Source organism: Haliaeetus albicilla, chromosome Z (genome assembly GCF_947461875.1).
Source record: "Haliaeetus albicilla chromosome Z, bHalAlb1.1, whole genome shotgun sequence".
In the NCBI taxonomy this organism is placed as follows: domain Eukaryota; kingdom Metazoa; phylum Chordata; class Aves; order Accipitriformes; family Accipitridae; genus Haliaeetus; species Haliaeetus albicilla.
This window is the reverse complement of record NC_091516.1, coordinates 17,671,496-17,689,633: the sequence shown is the minus strand read 5'-3', so window position 1 is coordinate 17,689,633 and position 18,138 is coordinate 17,671,496. Positions and strand designations below refer to the sequence as shown.

Here is an 18,138-nt window from a genome sequence, read left to right as displayed (position 1 = left end):
TTTATCTATGTAACAAAAATTTGAAGTGATAAACTGTAGCTGCAAACGATACTCTAGTCATTAGTTCCTTCTTGTTCTGGATGAGCAGTCTTCTTTGATTCTGGAAGATAAAGTGTTGTAGGGTGAGTATTAATAAGATAGCAGCACATAAAAACATGTGATGATCATGATAAGCAGATCCAAACTTAAGTCAAGCATTCTTAAGGTCAAAAACTCAGAACATACTTGTCGCTGTGTACAAAGGTAAGTAGGGTGGAGTGGAAAATAATTGCATACTGATTGTGATAATTTGTTTTGTATTGTTGTTTTTCTGTGAATCAGGCTCTTTTTTTCCAGCGTTATGTGAATTTGCTGCCGAAGCTGCATGTTCAGATTAGGTGTTGGCAATTTGATCCAATATACTTTCTCTGTGTACTGAAAAATCATGGTGTTATTTTTCACTCCTGCACATTTTTAGAAGATTTGTTCTTATTCTAAAAAATGCACTTTTATGTTAAAAAGCATTAATTTCATGGAGTCCTGCATTTTTTTTTATATTGGAAGCCAAAGTAGGTGAGTATGCTTGGCCTTGCTTTATTACACAGAAATTTGTGAAGTTGAAGAGTACCTGCATGCAAGAGGACTCACCTGAAGTTGACTTGTTTGGAATAGGAATTCATTAAATAGCTATTAAAATGTATTGGGCTCCCTTACAGTTCATTAAAACATCTTTCAGGTTCTATTCCAACTTACAGCATCTGGAATGCATTCTTCTTTTCAATGACCTGGTTTAAAGACTAAAAAAATTATTCATGACACGTTAATATATATTTAGTGTCTATTCCTAAACTTCTTTATATGAAGTAGGTATAGCAGGTTCAAATGTGTTGTATTTATTTATTAATCTATGCATTAGCTTGTACTTTGTAGGAATAAGTTAAAGAAGAAAAAGGTGAATGAAAAATTTATGTTGAAATGCAAGCAGTTAGTATGCCAGTAGTTAAGATAAAATCTGTAACGTTTGCCAGCAGTTACCACACAATGATATCTAAGGTTCCCTTAGATTTCTTCTGGATCAGAAGAAAAGAGGATTCCCAGTGGCTGTGGAAACTCCACAGCAGCAGTTGGCAAATGCTGATCTTTTGCTCTCTTTGGCTGTACCTGTGAGCTTATTTATTTTCTACTCAGTGTTCGTTCCTTCTTTTGTAGTAAGTATTTTTGTACTTTTCAAGTTCAGCTGCAATAAAAGGTACTTAATTAGCCTTATTGTCATGCTATGCAAACAATAAACTTAATATATTTATTCTGGTGTAAATAGCAACAGCACGTTGTTAGAGATCTATTTCAGGCTCTCTGTTTGCAGTTTCGTTCAGGTACACTAAGAATGCTTCCCCTTTTGAAACTGAATTCAATCTTTTTGCTTTCCGTAAGTTCTGAGCTATGCTTCAGCACAATGCCATCACTATTTTAAAGTATGGGATAATAATACATATACTGCACTTTTTATCACAGCTGCTTGATGTGATTTAAACCGATAAAATTGCTAGTATTCCTGTCAGATTTGAAGCAACATCCATTTCACATCTGCTAAATATCTGAAATTATCCCACAGCGCATCAGTCTACTAAGCACATAAAACAGAAGGTATGGTTAAAAAAAAAAGACCATAAAACTTAAAATGCTTATATAATGCTTCTTTGAGACATGAGTAAACATCTTTAGGTGAGCATGAGTATTTAGATAGATGTGTGTGTGCTATTTGAAGCACATGTGCTTGGAAGATTGTGTTCAAGATGAAACTTTGATTAAAAACAGAAATGGATTCTATAAAAATGATTGGGAATTTTTTTCCATCTTCAGACTTCAGCAGTGTGCCTTCATATGGTGTGTTACATATGGCCTGTACTATGTATTTTATGTACAGTACATGACACTGTTTCTTGATGATACAAAAGACCATATCAAATCCTATATTGCACTGAAGTCTTGACAAAATAGAAACTATAAAAATTTTTGAATTTGTTTTTGCTTATATGCTTGCAGAAGAATTTTTCACTACTCTAAAGTAGAAATTGAGCACCTAGTCTTACTGTTAAAAGAACAGTAATTTAATTGTAGAGTCAAGTTACTGAAAGTTAGAAAACACCAAGTTTATAGTTGCCTGTTGCCCATTTTTTCACTAATTCAGTGAACTAACTGAAACACAACTACCATGGAAAAGGCAGAGATGTGTGAGTAATTAGGCTATATCATGGTGTATAGACATAGAAAAGCTGAGTTTTAAATTTGCAACCATAAAGCTAAGACTTCCTAACTCTCACAAGTTTGTGCAGTCTTAGTAACCCACTGATTTTGGTTATGATGTTTTAGCTGTTTAAAGGACAAGCAAATTATTAACCGTGAGTGTGCCTCCACAAACAGCTCAAACTCATGTAATTGCATCAGACGGCATCTAGCCCAAGCTAATAAATCTTACCTCTCAGCAATTGTATTAATGCTCTTTTAATATTATTCTTTCAGTGTAAAATACATAATGCCTCCATAGTTCAAAATGAAATGATACGTGCTTTTCCTGTGGCTGCTTAAGATGCACAACTTCCACTTGAGTTCAGTGAGCACCTGAAGTCTTGTGGTATCCGAAGTACTGACCTTTAATATCAAAGTATCTCTTTATGCTTCAAAAATGCAAAGCAAACTCCTTTCTACGTTTATATGTAGAACTAGTGACAGTGAAAAATGATAGCCAGAGAACCATATTTTATGTTACAGAATAATATTTATGAAACCTCTAATTTTATTCTTGTTCTTCTAATGAATAATTTGATTTTCCTGTTAAGTATTTGAACCAGCTTATCTTGCCTTTTGACTTAGATATTTGGAAAATTTAAGACAGTTTTTTAATAAACTTTTTCAAACAGTCATCTTTTTAGTTTCACTGTAATCCAGAACATGACTGTGAAGTATCCAAAAATAACAGTGAACATTCCTAATTGCACAGACACTTATGTTTGTGTGGAAGAGTTTCTAATTTATTACCTCTTTGTGCTTATGGATAGGCACAAATATTATGTTTTATTTATTTTCATTTCCCTGTAGCATGATTTTAGTGGTACATTTTTGAAATTTTTTTTCATTGCTGTATCAAACTATAAATAAATGGTAAGCTAAAAAAATGAAGCACTTTAAAAAATTTCATCTACTTGAAATGTGGAATCCCAAATCAAACTTTGTATCTGCCAAAATTTCCATTACAGAAAATTTAGAGGTTGGTCTTTGGTTTTGGTTTTAAACTAGAAAATTACTGGAACTCAAAGCTGGGGGACTAATGCTAAGGTTGTAGTTCTGGAGCACGTCTGTGTGAAGTATTTGGAAATTGGATTACTCCCCGAGCCATAAAATGTTTTTAGATAGCTTCTGCACTTTTCTGCCAGTTTTACTTTGCATTTTCAGCATCCCTGTTTGATTGATGGCTGGACCTGTATCAGGAACAGAGTGAGTAAACTATGAAGCTTTCCAGTTACTGATAGAAAAGCCTAACAATATCTCATGGGAAAACAGAAAATGCAAGTTATGATAAAGTCACAACAGAAACAGACAGGAACCATTTCCAGAAAACATGATTCTGTTTTAAAGAAAGGAAAAGAGAAGTAGAGGGAACTAGTTAATGGATTATACTGTGCATTGCAATGTTAACTTCTTCAGAAAGGAAATACAGTTTTAAGCAAAGGTAAACACACCGTTGGCTTTTATTCATGTGATTGACACTGATTTCCTAAGGATTAGAGGTTTAATGAATGCTTCTGGTGCTCTGTGGAGAACATCCCAGACATCTAAGTCTGATGGTTTATCTGTGAACATAGGCTTTAAAAACAAATGTTGAGAATTAAGCATCACAGAACAGTCATTGGATTATTTGTACAGAGTAATTAAGAAATGGAAAAATGCCATGTACCTTTTTTGTGCAAGTATGACTGCACTAGTTAAATATGTTGCAAACCAATTGCAAATATATTCTGAAACATTTGGACATGCTAAAGTATTCTTTGACTTTTTTTTCAGCATTCAGATTTACTTTATGATATTTTTACTAACTTAATGCTTAAAGTAATCAACAGAAGGGACTGGTCCTGTGCATTTTTAAAGGGTAAGTTGCAGAGTAATGGTCTCATAGACTTTAGTGAGATTCTTTCAGGCAGAATACTGAAGTCAGTGACACACAACTCAGTGATTCCATTGATTTCAACAGCATGTCTTGAACACAGGTTTATACACATACTTACATAGAATCATAGAATCATTTAGGTTGGAGGAGACCCTTGAGATCATCAAGTCCAACCATAAACGTAACACTGCCAAGTCCACCACTAAACCATGTCCCTAAGCACCAAGTCTACACATCTTTTAAATACCTCCAGGGATGGTGAATTCCGTGGGCAGCCTGTTCCAATGCTTGACAACCTTCTGGTGAAGAAATTTTTCCTAGTATCCAGTCTAAACCTCCCCTGGTGTAACCTGAGGCCGTTTCCTCTTGTCCTATCACTTTCTACTTGGGAGAAGAGACTGACACCCACCTGGCTACAACCTCCTTTCAGGTAGTTGTAGAGAGCAATAAGGTCTCCCCTCAGCCTCCAGCACAGTAGCCCAAAGACCGAGGAAGACAAGAATCAGCTGATTCACTCAGATCCCTGAAGCAATTCTATTTTACTGCCATTGTAGTCCCAATTAGCTGAGGTGGCATTTAGCAGATGCTAAAATCTTGTGTACTTTTATAGATAGGTACTTGCAAGGTAGGTTTCCAAAGGACTTGGACAGTGTAAGGATTAAGCACTGTCCAGAAGATGATGATAGTGGGCTCTCCCTATAAGTGGTTGAAATAGGCTTCCTGGACAAGGGTATTACCAATACAGCCAGTGCAGTGGAGTCCTCCGTTACAGAAATGCAATTGCTGTTGATCTTGTGTTAACAGGGCCTAAATAACTGCTGAACAAACCTTTCTGAACAAGGCTGCGTGGAAACAGGGAGTTCTTTTTAGAGGTAGTCAATGTGAAGGCCCAGTGTGTGTCTGTGTAGAGTGCTGAACTAACTGAGAAGATGAAATTCAGAAAGAGGAGCTAGTGAGGACGCTGCGACTATTTTGTCTAGAACTTGCATTGGACTCGGCTCTCTTCAATGCATCTGGGTTTGCTAAACCTTGGTATAACCACATGGTGACTGCTTTCTGGTATCACCTTTATCTACTCAGAGTGCTTGTTTTTCCTGTTTATTAAAGACTATTTTCATTTAGGTTTAATACTTTCTTACCATCATATTTAAGGTTATATAGCAACTTTATTCCATGAGTACTCAGCTCTGGAGAATTAACACACATCATTACAAAGTTCAAGATCACAAGTGAATCATTTTAAAGAGATGTCACTGTGGTAGGAAATTCTTTTTTCAGAGCTGTTTCTGCATGAAATGTTGAAATGTAATGTTCCTCACATGTCCATGAAGCAGTGTGCTTGATACAAAGAGTTATAAATAATTTCCCTCGCTCTCTTTTCTCCCTCTTTGAATGCTTTCTATTGGTCATCAGCTGGCATAAGCTCAAGAAAAAGATGACAATGTGCCTTTATGGGTACTCTTCATAGATTTCTATAAATTCTTTGAAACAAAATTAAATTGCTTTGGCTCTTTACTGTATTCTTTACTGTTCAACATTTGCAGAATTGTCTCCAGGGTTAATAAGATGTAAATATCAGGCAATGCCAGTGTTCTTCTTCAAGGTCTGTTGTACTGCCGATGGATGTATTTTCCTAGTAACATTCAGATTTCTGTTTTAAGAAATTACAGCTATGCAAACAAGCTTATCTGGGCCAACAATAAAAAATCATTGATTCTAATTAGGAGTTGTCACATAATAGAAAAAGACAAGGCTTCTTTTGTTCCATGAAAAGCCTGCTTTGCCTGCTTGCAAAAATACATGGATTTCTTTCCAGTGGCTTTACATAATTGGTATGACAAAGTTTCAGTCCTGTGATCTTACAGTTTCCAAGTGATTCAGACACACTTGTTGAACCTTGTTTAAGGTATTTGATGGTAATCTGTTACAGAAGTTGGTAGATGGCATGAATGTGAGGTGTGCTTTGTTTGTTTAAAGGAGTGGACTATGCATAAACTGAATTAAGGAATATTTATGTTGAGACTGCTGAGATTATTGAGAGTCCTTTTTTAAAAATGAGCCACTGTTGAGAAACAAGGCTGCTCAGCTCTGACTGACTCACAAGGACTCTTGGCTTTTGAATGCCTAAACAAATGTGGTCTGAATCCATTGTGTAAATTAACAATGTGAGTTGCTAAGTTGTGACACTGATTTTTTGTCTGCACCAGTGAAGCAGGTCCATTATCACATAACTTGTCACGGCAGGAGACATACAGATTGAGCAAATACTATAGAAATCATTATAATTGATAGCTCTGCAGGCAGAGTGATTGAAAATACAAAACATATCACCAGTTAAACTCAGACTGTTAAACTCAGTTAAATGAATCTCTGTGAAGCCTGTGTTGGGAATGTGGCATTTCCGTGAATCAATGGATAGTTTGGTTCCAAATTAAAAGCAAGCCATCTGCAAGATTGTTGATCTGCTTTAATTGTGATGAGGTTCTCAAAAGTCTGTCATGCTTATTTGTGAGAGCTTACATTTCCTCTGAAGGCAGAGGTGTGCTGCTTCTGTTTCAGGTTGTCAGGAGTTGCTGAAGGGCCACTGAATGCAACACTAATCTCAAGTACTGAGTCTGAATCATCACACATCTTGAAAAATGGTGATGGCCTCTTTGGAAACTCATCTTCTCCCGTCATCCTTCAGCCACCCACAGTGAAAAGCTTTGGAGTTAATTATTTCATTTCTTTAACGCCTATCAGTGCAGGATGCATGGCGGTCATATGTTGCAGATAGTCTTTGCAAGGCTTAGTAGACAGCAAAAATGAACTCATTGTAGCAGGTTCTGTTTACTAACTTTAGTTCTTACACTTCTTTCATTATACTAGTATGTGGCTACTTTATTTTTTTTTCCATTATGTAAGAAGAGATGGGTCACTGAATCCATTACCATGGGCTTTTGCAGATGAGCTAAGGCTAAAATGTTAGTATCCTTCTAGTTTATGCTGTATTTTGCTGGTGTGACAGACCCTCTGTTACCATCAAGCAAAAATGGTGTCTGGTCGGCAAGGAAATGGTATAACTGGTCACTCTCTGAACCTGAGGGAGACAGAGAAGACTAAAGGGAGCTGAATAAGGAGAATTCTTGATTGATTGTGGGAAGGAGGACTTGTTCATCCAGACCCTGGAGATTTCCATGACTGAGAAGTTCCAATACAATTTTATCTCAAAAATGTTAGGAGTTTTTTAAGAGGAGCAAAAGATGGGAATGAACTGCTTTGGTAAAGATGAATAACTATGAGAAGTTGTTGCACTAAAAATGCAGTCTTTATAAAGGAAGGAGAGTGAGGCAAAACTCTGCTCTATTTATATTCCCAGAAAATGAGAAAAGCTAGTAGGTTATCTGTCTCTCAAGACTTATCTTGAGATACTGTTTTTTCCTCAAATAGTATCTAATATAACTGAGAAGGATGAGGCCTTTAATGGCTCAGAGCACACAAGGCAGGGTTGCAGCAGGGTGAGGCAGCTGCATATTCGCTTTTAAATGTAATGGGGGAATCATGTCTCAGGTGCGGATACAGAGAGCATGTCTGGGGGTGTATGGATGTAGAACATGTCTGTAACAGACTATGCTGGTGGCAGAGACTGGAAACAGATGCTGTGGTGTGTCTTCTTAGACAACCTGCTGCCTGCATGGGGTGTTTCTTGCAGCTGCTGCTTGTTTCTCTAGAGGATAAGGAGGAAGGACGTGGGTATGTAGTATGACTTTGACATGCTGTCACAAGGAAGAGAAGAAAATTAGGCTAGCAGGCTTTACATCATATGTGATGAGGACAATAAACCAGTTTTGGCTATTCTTGTTTTATGCATGCCTGCAATTTGCATTTTTTTTTCCAATTTTCAACCTTTCTAGACAGGGTTAAGTCAATTTTGTATTAGTTGTGAAAATTTCTCCTCACAGTCCTTGTGAGATTCTGTGCAGTGGGAGCAGTCCACAACACTAATCATGGATATGTGGCATTTTGATCTATTCTGGCATGTATCCAGAAAGCTCAGAGCTTAGGCAGGGTCAGCTCACCTCTGTCTGTGTAAGACCATATAGGTACAGTCTTAGTGATCCTGAAAGCCTCCCTCAGTGGACTAGTGACATTAGCCATACAAACAACAAGGTCATCTTTATTAAGTTCTGAAGAAAATCACAAACTCAGTTATTTTACCTCTTGAGTGACACTGGGAAAGATACAAGAGGTGTTCTGTCAGTGTTTTAGAATCTGACCCATTACTGTGGTTTTGGTATATATGCTTTCTGGTGCTATGTATTCCATGAGTTTTCATTTTTATTGAAGGCAATTTTTTTTTTTAAAAAAGAACTACTTTTTAAAATCCCTTTGTATGGTAAGAGTAACCTGAATTAAGTAGCTTGAACTCTTCTAATTTTTGAATGGTACTTGGGGTTCTTTGTGTGAACTTACTCAGTATTTTGGCTTTCTTTATCAGTAGACTTTCCAAAAACTGCATATTTTTCCTTCTGAAGTTAAAAGTTGAGACAAAATGCAATTTCTCTTAATGAATGGTGGACCTAATTTATTAACAGATAGGCTTTTCTTTTTAAGTTGATTAAAATCTTTACAAAGAAAAATGTTTTGACTTGAGTCCCAGAAAAATAATTGTCCATTCTATAAATTCACAGTAATACTAATTTTTTCAAGGTCATGATCTGATAAAACATTGTGTCATTGCCATAACACCCTCCTCCCCAAACAGTCATCACTTCAAAAACAAATGCAGATGAAGAAAATAATTTAAACATGTTACTTAAAGTTGCACAGGAAGTTGTGAAGTATTTGATCTGTGTAGAAAAGACACATGTTTTGGGAAACCTAAAACAGTAAATGAAACACATCTGTCTCTGCTAAGGAGCAGGCAAAGTGTGTTGTATTTATTTATTTGTTAGTTTTATTTATTTATTTTCTTTGGGTATTTCATCTATATTGGCCTGCAGGATAAGATAAAATGCTGTGTTCTGAGGTTCTGTCTTCTGGTTCTGGTCACACCAGAGTTGCTAGCAATGTTTGGTCATCTAAGCTTCTTTGAGTTGTTGATGCGAAGAGCTGATGAACGAGTTCTCAAGTTAGGAAAAAATACTGTAGTTTTCTTCATTTGCTGATATAATTATATACAAGGTTTTGTAGTGTCGGAGGATGAGCTAATCTGCAGGTATGGGCATTCAAATTCAAATGATTGTCTTACCAGAGCTTTACATGTTGCTGGCCACTTGCAAAGCCATGGTAAATCATAACTTCTGAACACTTAGTCCACTATAACTCCTGAGGTTAGACATGCATTTTATTTTGCATTTGAAATAGACTGGTTATGTACATATGGTATACTACAACTCATCTAATAGGTAGTAACTTGCGAAGTGTTAGTATCTTGATGGCTTGCAAGGATACCTGTTGACTGCATATGAGAAGGAACTCATAAAGCATCCTGGGTGGTTTTCAGTAGGCCTGATTGTTAAAATGTTTGGCAATTTTTGTAGATTATCCCCATTTTTTGACAGGAAAATTCTGGAGCATATCGTAATTGCTAGGAAAAAAAAAATCCTGTTAAAAATTGAAGTATTTTTTCCTAGTTAATCATGACCTTATAAAATGCACTTGAATCTATTAAATTTATACATTGGTTCCCATGGTGCAAAACCTGAACCTTGCTATAAATCAGCTGTTGATTGCGGGTAAGAACTTTGTGGCTGAGGTGAGAAACGGGATGGAAGGGTAGGGAAGCAGCAAAGAGCTTGATCATTGTCCTTACAGCAAAGATCCCCAGGGTGTTTCTGCTGTATTTTTTGCAGGAGGCTGAGCACTTCACAGTGAAATACCTGACTGTCCTTGAAGTGGCCTCCTGGTGAAAATGTCATTAGCACTTGGAACAACTTATTGGTGGTATTCAGGAGGTCAGGTGGATTTTATCATGCCATTCTTTCATGATTCAAGAAAAGTTAATGAGATGCATTCTGAGAAGCATGCAGGTGTATAGTGGCCCATACACCTATCTCACAGGACACCCATCCCAGGAAATGTGAAGTTTGGCTTCAATGGCTTTCCACAAAAGTGCATGTGTTAGAATCTGGAGCTAGTTATGAATCATTTTCTTACGTAAAGAAGCTATTTAAAACCTGTTTTGCTTAGTTTTGCTTCATAAGGTGTGTGTAAACAGACATTTTGATTTTTGAAAACAGCAATTGCAGAAAGCTCAGTTTTTGTTTGTCATAGATATTGCTTCATAAAATATCTCTTGTGTAAAACATGCTGGCTCCATTTGCTGCCTGATACAACAGCGAACAAAGTATCTCAGTCTTGGCTACTTGACAAGTATACGGTCCTTCATGGTTTGTGGTAATAAAAATACATTAGCCTTAGTGTGGATGCCCTTTGGTTTAAGTGGTGATGTTTCAGAATTCCCACTTGTTGGGGAGGTTCACAACTTTTTCTCTCATTTTTTTTGAGAAATTATACCATCCGGCATATAGATGGCAGAACATTAATTAAATTGCTAGAGGTGTATTGAAAAGTAACACAGGTTTAGGCCACTACAAATAGCTAAGTTGCAAGACACTAATTCTTTCACAGGAATAACAGATTTCTTTTGATAAACTGGGATGATTCAGAAATACTTGAACAGAAATCAAGTCCCAAGTATCACCATGCCCTCTAAGAATAACTAAAGCTGACTGTGCTACAGCTGTAAACAAGACTTTCATCTTGCTAAACTTGGATTGAAATTCCAATTGGCAACTGGATTTGTACATTTTAAATAAGGCCAAAATAACAGAACAGCATATGCTGTCCTGTCATTTGACTTTTTCTGATAAAAATGGCTGTTATTGCTTAACAACATCATTAGTTTTTTATACTAATCTTGGAGTATAAAGTATAAAAGTAGTAAAAAAGCTTCTGCTTAACAACTCTTTGTTTTATTAAGACATTAACATATATTTTCCTTTTTTAATATAAAATCTGCCAGCAGTGATATAAAAGCATTCTTAAACGTGGAAGCTTTTTCAGTGCTTCTGTACAAACCCATCAAATGGTAACGTTCTTTTAAAATGCATTTTTCAGTTAGTTGTAAGTAGAGGAAAATACCTCTGTGTTTCAAGGGCTCATAATCTCTCAAATAGAGAACAAACCTGACTTCTCACTTTGTGCAGGAGACCATCAATGGGAGTGACAGCAGCATGGATAAGTGGCTTTTCCTCACCTGCCAGTGTACAATGGTAACTACAAAACTCAGCTGACCCTAGAGTAGTATTGATTGCTGACTTTTAAAAAAGGCATGCCTGCATTGTGTTTTGTCTGTTGAAAGAAATGCTGTAAAGGCCTTAGTTTGCAGTTAATTAATCTCCTAGAGTAATTTGTTTGCTTGATTCTGTTGCCAGATGTACTATCCAGGTACAAGCCACTTTTTGTGGTGCATAAAGAGACTTAACTGATAAAGCAGTTTATTATATTTCTCTGCTGTAAAGTACATTGATCTTGCTCACGGAAAATGTTAGTACTTTCTCCTTTGTTTGAACCATACCTCTATTTTTCCAGTAATTGTTGTCTGTGACTTAGATCTCATTAGGATTATGCCAAGGTCACTGAATGGCATGTCAGCTTAATTACAGCAGCTTTCAAGCTGAACAGTTCTGACTCACAAATAGGAATTCACAGTTAGGTAAATGAACAATCTGAAGTCTCTGAACTGCATACCATGCGATGCTTAGCTCTTTGCAGTAAGATGCTGAGTGAAGAGAGTGTTCCTTGGCTCCAGCGAGCTGCAGCTGAAGTTCAAAAGCCCTTGACATGGAACAGGACTGAGCCACCTGAAGGGTTGGACATAAGTTGCAGTTTTTAGCTGTCTAATTTTAAGCAGTTTAGAAATGAACAGGCCTCTGTTATCCTGGTTGAAGAGTTGTATAACAATGGTGGGAAGTGTGTGATGTCTGGTACCCTAAAGGAAAGGCATTTGTTAACAAGAGAGTAACTTGTCCATTGCAAGCAGTGAAGTATTAAATAGTTCAAAGCACTCCACAGGGAAAAAAAAAAAAAAAGGAAAAAAAAAGATAATGTCCAGCCGTCAGGTTAAAGGTCCAGTTCTTAAGGAAAGGCATAAGCAGCCAGCACTCTTTTGCCCCAGAAGTTTCCATGTGTTGAAAACAACCTTATTATAATTATGTCAGGGCATGTGTCATTGCATGTGTTGTTGCTCCAAAATCTTAGATCTTTCTGCAGCTGGATGATGTGATCCACATAAGAATTCTGTTTGCAGTGAGAGGCAGCTCCCATTTTTAGTGGTCTCTGTTTCTTTTTAAACTCTGTGTTTTACCAAACTGACATCCACATATCTTATAGATCAGACTGCCATGTGCTTCTATATTATAATTGGCTTTATTTTGCACTTCAAAGGTCTTTTGTAGTGGTGCTTATCTACACAAACATCAGGTGGATCTAATAAAAAATGTCAGAATACAGAGGAAAGCAGAATACAACAAGAAACAGAATCATTCCCGAGTAGATACATCAACAACATTTATCATTTATGCTTATAGTCTTATTGTGTATTCAGATTTGAGCAGAATTAACTCAGGTGTTTTTGAGTACAGGGGAGGTAAGAGAAAAGTGCATTTTTCCAGTCCAAACAAAAAAAAGTGTAACTTTCATATTGTCCCTAAAGTTATAATAATGGAACTGTCTGGGAAATCTCTGTTGGCAATATACATAGTCAGTTCTAGTGGTCAGACCTAGCCAATGGTCATGGGTAGAGTTGGGTATCATGATCAGGTTAAATTATGGTCCAGATCAAAGAAGCCAACAAATGCTCTGTTTCAAAAACCTTGTCAAGAGCATCTGGCATCCAGTGGCTGAAACAGCAATCTGAGGAGCCTGTGCTGAAAATTTGGATTTGGGCTAGAATGGAAACCTAAGCAGGCCATTGGCAAATGGTTAAAAAGCAGTAACTAGAAGAGAGTGGTAAGGACTGTGATTCCTATTCAATACAGGATGAAGACTGGTGCAGGGTAAGCAGGGATTAGGACTGAGCAGTGAATGAGGATCTCTGCTGTATTCTAGGGGCTGTATCCTATGAGCTGCGTCCTGGTTGTTCCAGGCTACTCTGTCAGCTTCACAGGCTTGCTCTTCATCCCATGGAATATTAATTTATGGGAGCACAGCTGTGGCCAGCTGTATCCTGGTTATTTTATTTAGGTTGGACTGTTCCTAATTAAAAAAAGAGACATTGCCATGTGGCATCATGTAATTGATTGCCTGGCTGGGACAGATAAAGCGCTGACAGAGAAGAGAACTTCTTGAGAGGCTCTTAAGTTGTCTGACAAAGCGTAGCTTTCACCTTGGCCTCAGTTTCTCAGCATGTCCGAGAATTGTGATTTGCTGCAGTGGTTTACGATCTCTTAAAGTGCCTAATCCAGGGAGAGAAAAGGAACTCTACAGGACATGTGCCTTACCCATTTCTGAGGATTGTTTGCACAGGTTTGTGTATTCTCAGTGTGATGTATACAGTAACTTGTTGGAGGTACAAGACCAAATATAATGAAAATACTGGACCATTTTAATGGAGGGAAAAGGAGAAGATGGGTAGGTTCAGGGGTTTTTTAATATTTCATCTGTTTAATTAATTCTCAGTAATTAAACTCATAGGCTGACTATGGAATGGAAAAGAAAGTTCACAGAATGGAAGTACTGTGTCCTTTAATTTAAAATGCACATAGCTGTTGACTCAGATTTTTAAAATACAAAAATTTTCCCAACTAGTTTCAGATATGAGTTCTGAGCTTCTCTTATGAAACCAGCAACAAAATGAACCACTAACATGCAAGTCATTAGTCTCCTTTATCAAGATACTATGGCTTGATTTAATTTTCTGTTGAATTAGACTGATAGATGAAAAGTCTTAAATTACTTCAATACAGATTAAGTAGCTAAACTCCTAGTTAGCACACCGACTATGAATGGTTATTACTCAGTATATTTTGCTATGGTTGACTTGGCAATCGACAACAGCAGTGCTTACACATAGACTGATGATGGTCGACCCTAATCAGCTTGTACAGTTCATTGTGACCTGATGCTTCCTGGGACACTGATCAAAGTCCTGTGAATCTTTCTAATGCAAAGAGTTATTCATTACACTCCTCAGCACATTCTTTGAGAGGATTGTCAGAAGATTCGGGATTTCTATAATAAATCTGAAGCACATAGAATCACTCCCAGTCAGAGGTGGTAACCTGATATTTCTGCATGATGGTTTTCAGGAGACTAGTGGCTAGTCTTCCACAGAGATATGGAACATCTTCATTACTATATATAGCAGTCTAGATTTTAAAAAATTCTTTTCAAAACTTGGAATCTCAGGAGTATCTTTCTGAGGAGTACACTATGCAAAGGTGTTTAAGAGGCAAGGAGAAGTAACTGACTGTACTTGCAGGATATTAATTGATGTTTTCCTCTACAGTGTTTCTGACTCAGGGTTATGAAATATTAAAACGGGAATTAATTGCGTAACACAAAAATCTGAGTTCTCTGAAATATTGTCATTACACCATCCAGTTGACCATGTTTAGCTCTATAATTTTCCATCTGCATAAACAGCATAATTTAGGACTCATTATGCAAGACATGCAAATAAAAGGTTATATAATTTTCAGAATATCTTTCGAATTTTTAAAGTACGTGAATTGCCTGTACACTGAATGGCAGTACCGGGTTATGTCACTTTAAGGGAGGATTTGCTGTACACCTTACATCACTGCAAAAGTTGACTAAATTAGATTAGTTTCTAGCATATACCTTCTTCTCTGTCACTGTTAGAATTTTATGTTCAGAGTGAAAAGAACGTGTTCTCTCCTAGGAGACAGGGATGAAAGTCTGTGTGTACTTAATCTGAGATTTTTTTCATATGGACAAAAGCAATGACATTACAGCACCACTGACGTACATGGTAGTTCAAGCCTGCTGTCACAGCTGCCCCTTGACAACAGACTATGCTCTGAAGACAGCTGTCTTCCCTGTGGAAAGACTCAGAAAAGAGGTCTGTGGTCCTCAGTAACCTCGGGGAAGTCTTGCAAGCACAACTCCCTTGAATGAGCTGTAAACAGCAGAAGATTTGCACCCAGGAGTCATAGTCTGTCCCTTTGCTACAGCTTAATTCTGTGGGAGAAACTTTGTCCCCCAGGCTGTAACAAGAGTCTGCTGTCTGCAAGGACTTCTTCCGTGTACCTCACAATCAAAACAACAACAAAAAATAGGTATGCTTTCTTTAAGGCTAAAAACTTGCTCGCATGCTTGAAAGAACTTGAAGACTATGTTTATAGTGCCATCTGGTGACATTTCATGTAACCCTATGCTATTTCTGAGGCAATGCTGTATTTTAACGTGATTTTTTTACCTATATATATGAGAGTATTTTCTGTCATGTTAATAAAATAACTAATGGAGTAGATCATCAAGCATCTTTTGCTCTTTAGTCTCAGGAAGTGCTTTTGAGGCTTTTTTCTCAACTTGAAGGCAGTTCTTTAGACATGATGACAGGACAAAAGGTCTGCAATGTTGTCTTGGCTGGGGATTCCCCACTGTAGGAGGGATCTTGGACAGTATCGAATTGACAGCTGTTATTTAAAAAAAAAAATTTAAAAGCTTCTTGTAACTATGGCTGTAGTATTCTTCACTTCTACTGATGCCTGATTAAGTGCTGTATCAGTTATGTGAGGAGGAAGCCAAGGTACACTTTATTCTAGTGGGATACATCAGTAGAGATGCATATGTAATCACAGGCTCCCAAGAAAACCATACATAGTACTGGAAAATTTACAATGCAAATGAAGCTGCAACATCAAATTAGAAACACATAAACTGAGAACCTGGGTGCTTTTAGCACATTTTTGCTAATGTGGCTAGTGTATGTACCTACCTGCTTCTAAAGATCTCACTTAAAGCGGCAGCAGCATTAAAATTAATGTCTGCAGTTGTACCTCAAAGTAGAGAGAAACCAGAAATGCCTGAACTCAGCAAAACAAAAGATGACTGTTGAATTGCATTCCTTAATGCCTAACATGTCTTTTTTAATTTTTTTTTTTTTAAGGGGGAGCAGAGTGAGTTACACTTCCAGAATGCTTAGTGTGTAGTATATTCCAGTGGTCTAAAAACCCCAAACTTTAACAACTGAAGGCATAAGAGCATAACAATCTGAAAGTGTGGAGAAAGGTGGAAATTAAGCCCTTTATATGTCCCCAATATTTAAAATTCTTACTCTCCTTAAGTACATAAGGAAGAGTATAAATCTTTACCATGTCAGGCATTGATGCATTCCTGTTTAGCTTCAGTGAAACCTGGAAACAGTCCACAAACAAGGATTTTTAGTGAGATTAAGAGTTCAGCTGATGTGCAGCTGATGTGTTAAATAAGTTCTGAGTAAGTGCTGTCTCTATGATACAGTCATGATTCACAGGTGAGAAGCAATACAGCAGACTTTCAAGTGAATGAGTAAATACTTCAAGACCACAGGACAAAAGGGACGTATCTATCTTTTTGGTGAGAGGGACTTTATTTTAAGAGAGAGTTAGTGGGACGGGGTAAAGTAAAAACAGACAGTTACATAATCTGCCCTAACTATCTACTGGGGAATTTTGTATTTCATATAGTTAAACTTCGAACGAATAACTTCTGGATAATGAAATATCCCTTACAGAAGGACATTTAATCTTGAAAACCTCAGGAAGGAGGAATTGGTAGTTATGCTGGTAACTCATCTGCATGGTTAATTACACTTACTGTTAAAAATGTGCCCTTTTTCTAATTTTTATTTGTATAGTTTCAGCTTTTGGACATAGATTAATGCTCTTCTACTAAATCAATCAAATGAAGTTCTAAAGTAAGTGTACTTTAAATATCAAGTAAATACTTCCAAGAACTTAAGACCAAACTGTAAGCATTGTATTGTGTTACTAGTGTTCTGTATGATGTAGCTGAAGAAAAAATATTTTTCAGTCTTGCTTATAGAGATAGAAAATAAGTTTTCCTGAAGAAATTAAAATTTCAAGCTGTTAAAAAGCTTTAATCAAATAAAATATGTGGGCTACAGTCTGTTATTAAAAAGAGTGTTTCAATATTCAGGAGGGATAACAGTTTTCTGTAATCTGTCACTGCAGATAGTCATGTCTGATTCTCTTTACTTACCATACTTATTCTTCTGAAAATATTGTAATATCTGTCTACCTTCTTTTTAAGCATCATTTAACAATGTTTTTTCATCACCTAAAAGTTGAAGTTGCAATCTGATAATTTTAAAATGCTTTGACCTCCGAGGCAATGTTTAAAATAGATTTTAAATGCTCAAGAAAAAGCTAATTCATCCCACCGTATACTTACAAACTGTGTCAAAGGTACCACAGGCTATTACTAAGGGCTATTGGGGGCTTTTTTCCTTCAGTCATATACTTGACTGTTTAGCTTTTTGACAGCATGGCACCAAATTCTAAATGCTCCTGATAAACCCATTGACTTCTATTATGGTTACACAGGTTTGAATGATGTATGGCTCTGATGTGACATTCTCAGTTTGAGTGGTTAAATTTACATTAGAACTACCATACTATTTAAATCGGTTGACGTAAGTGGTGGTGAAGCAGTATATCCAAGGCAAGAATTTGGCCATATGTTTACCATGCAAACAAATTAAAATAATGTGCTGTTACATCAGGTATTTTTTGAATTGTTTTCTTGTTTGCCTTGTAACAGATTTCATGCAGTTGCTTTAATCACATGGTTTCTGTTTAATATGCGTGATGACAACATAGAGAGGTATACAAATCTTCAACTGATGTATACTGTGTTGACACTTGATAGAATTTTATATAGACAGTGGCCTTCCATATTTACTGACATATTGGACAGAAGGTTTGCATATCAAGACCTTTTCTGTAGGCATGATCACTAGGTATATATCTAACTGAAACTATAAT

At 36.8% G+C, this 18,138-nt stretch overlaps 1 protein-coding gene across 1 annotated transcript in view; it reads left to right on the top strand.

The window, feature by feature from the left end:
* Positions 1 to 18,138, top strand: part of GLIS3 (GLIS family zinc finger 3) — a 180,820-nt gene that overhangs the window by 49,228 nt on the left and 113,454 nt on the right. The gene's annotated exons all lie outside the window — the stretch shown is intronic.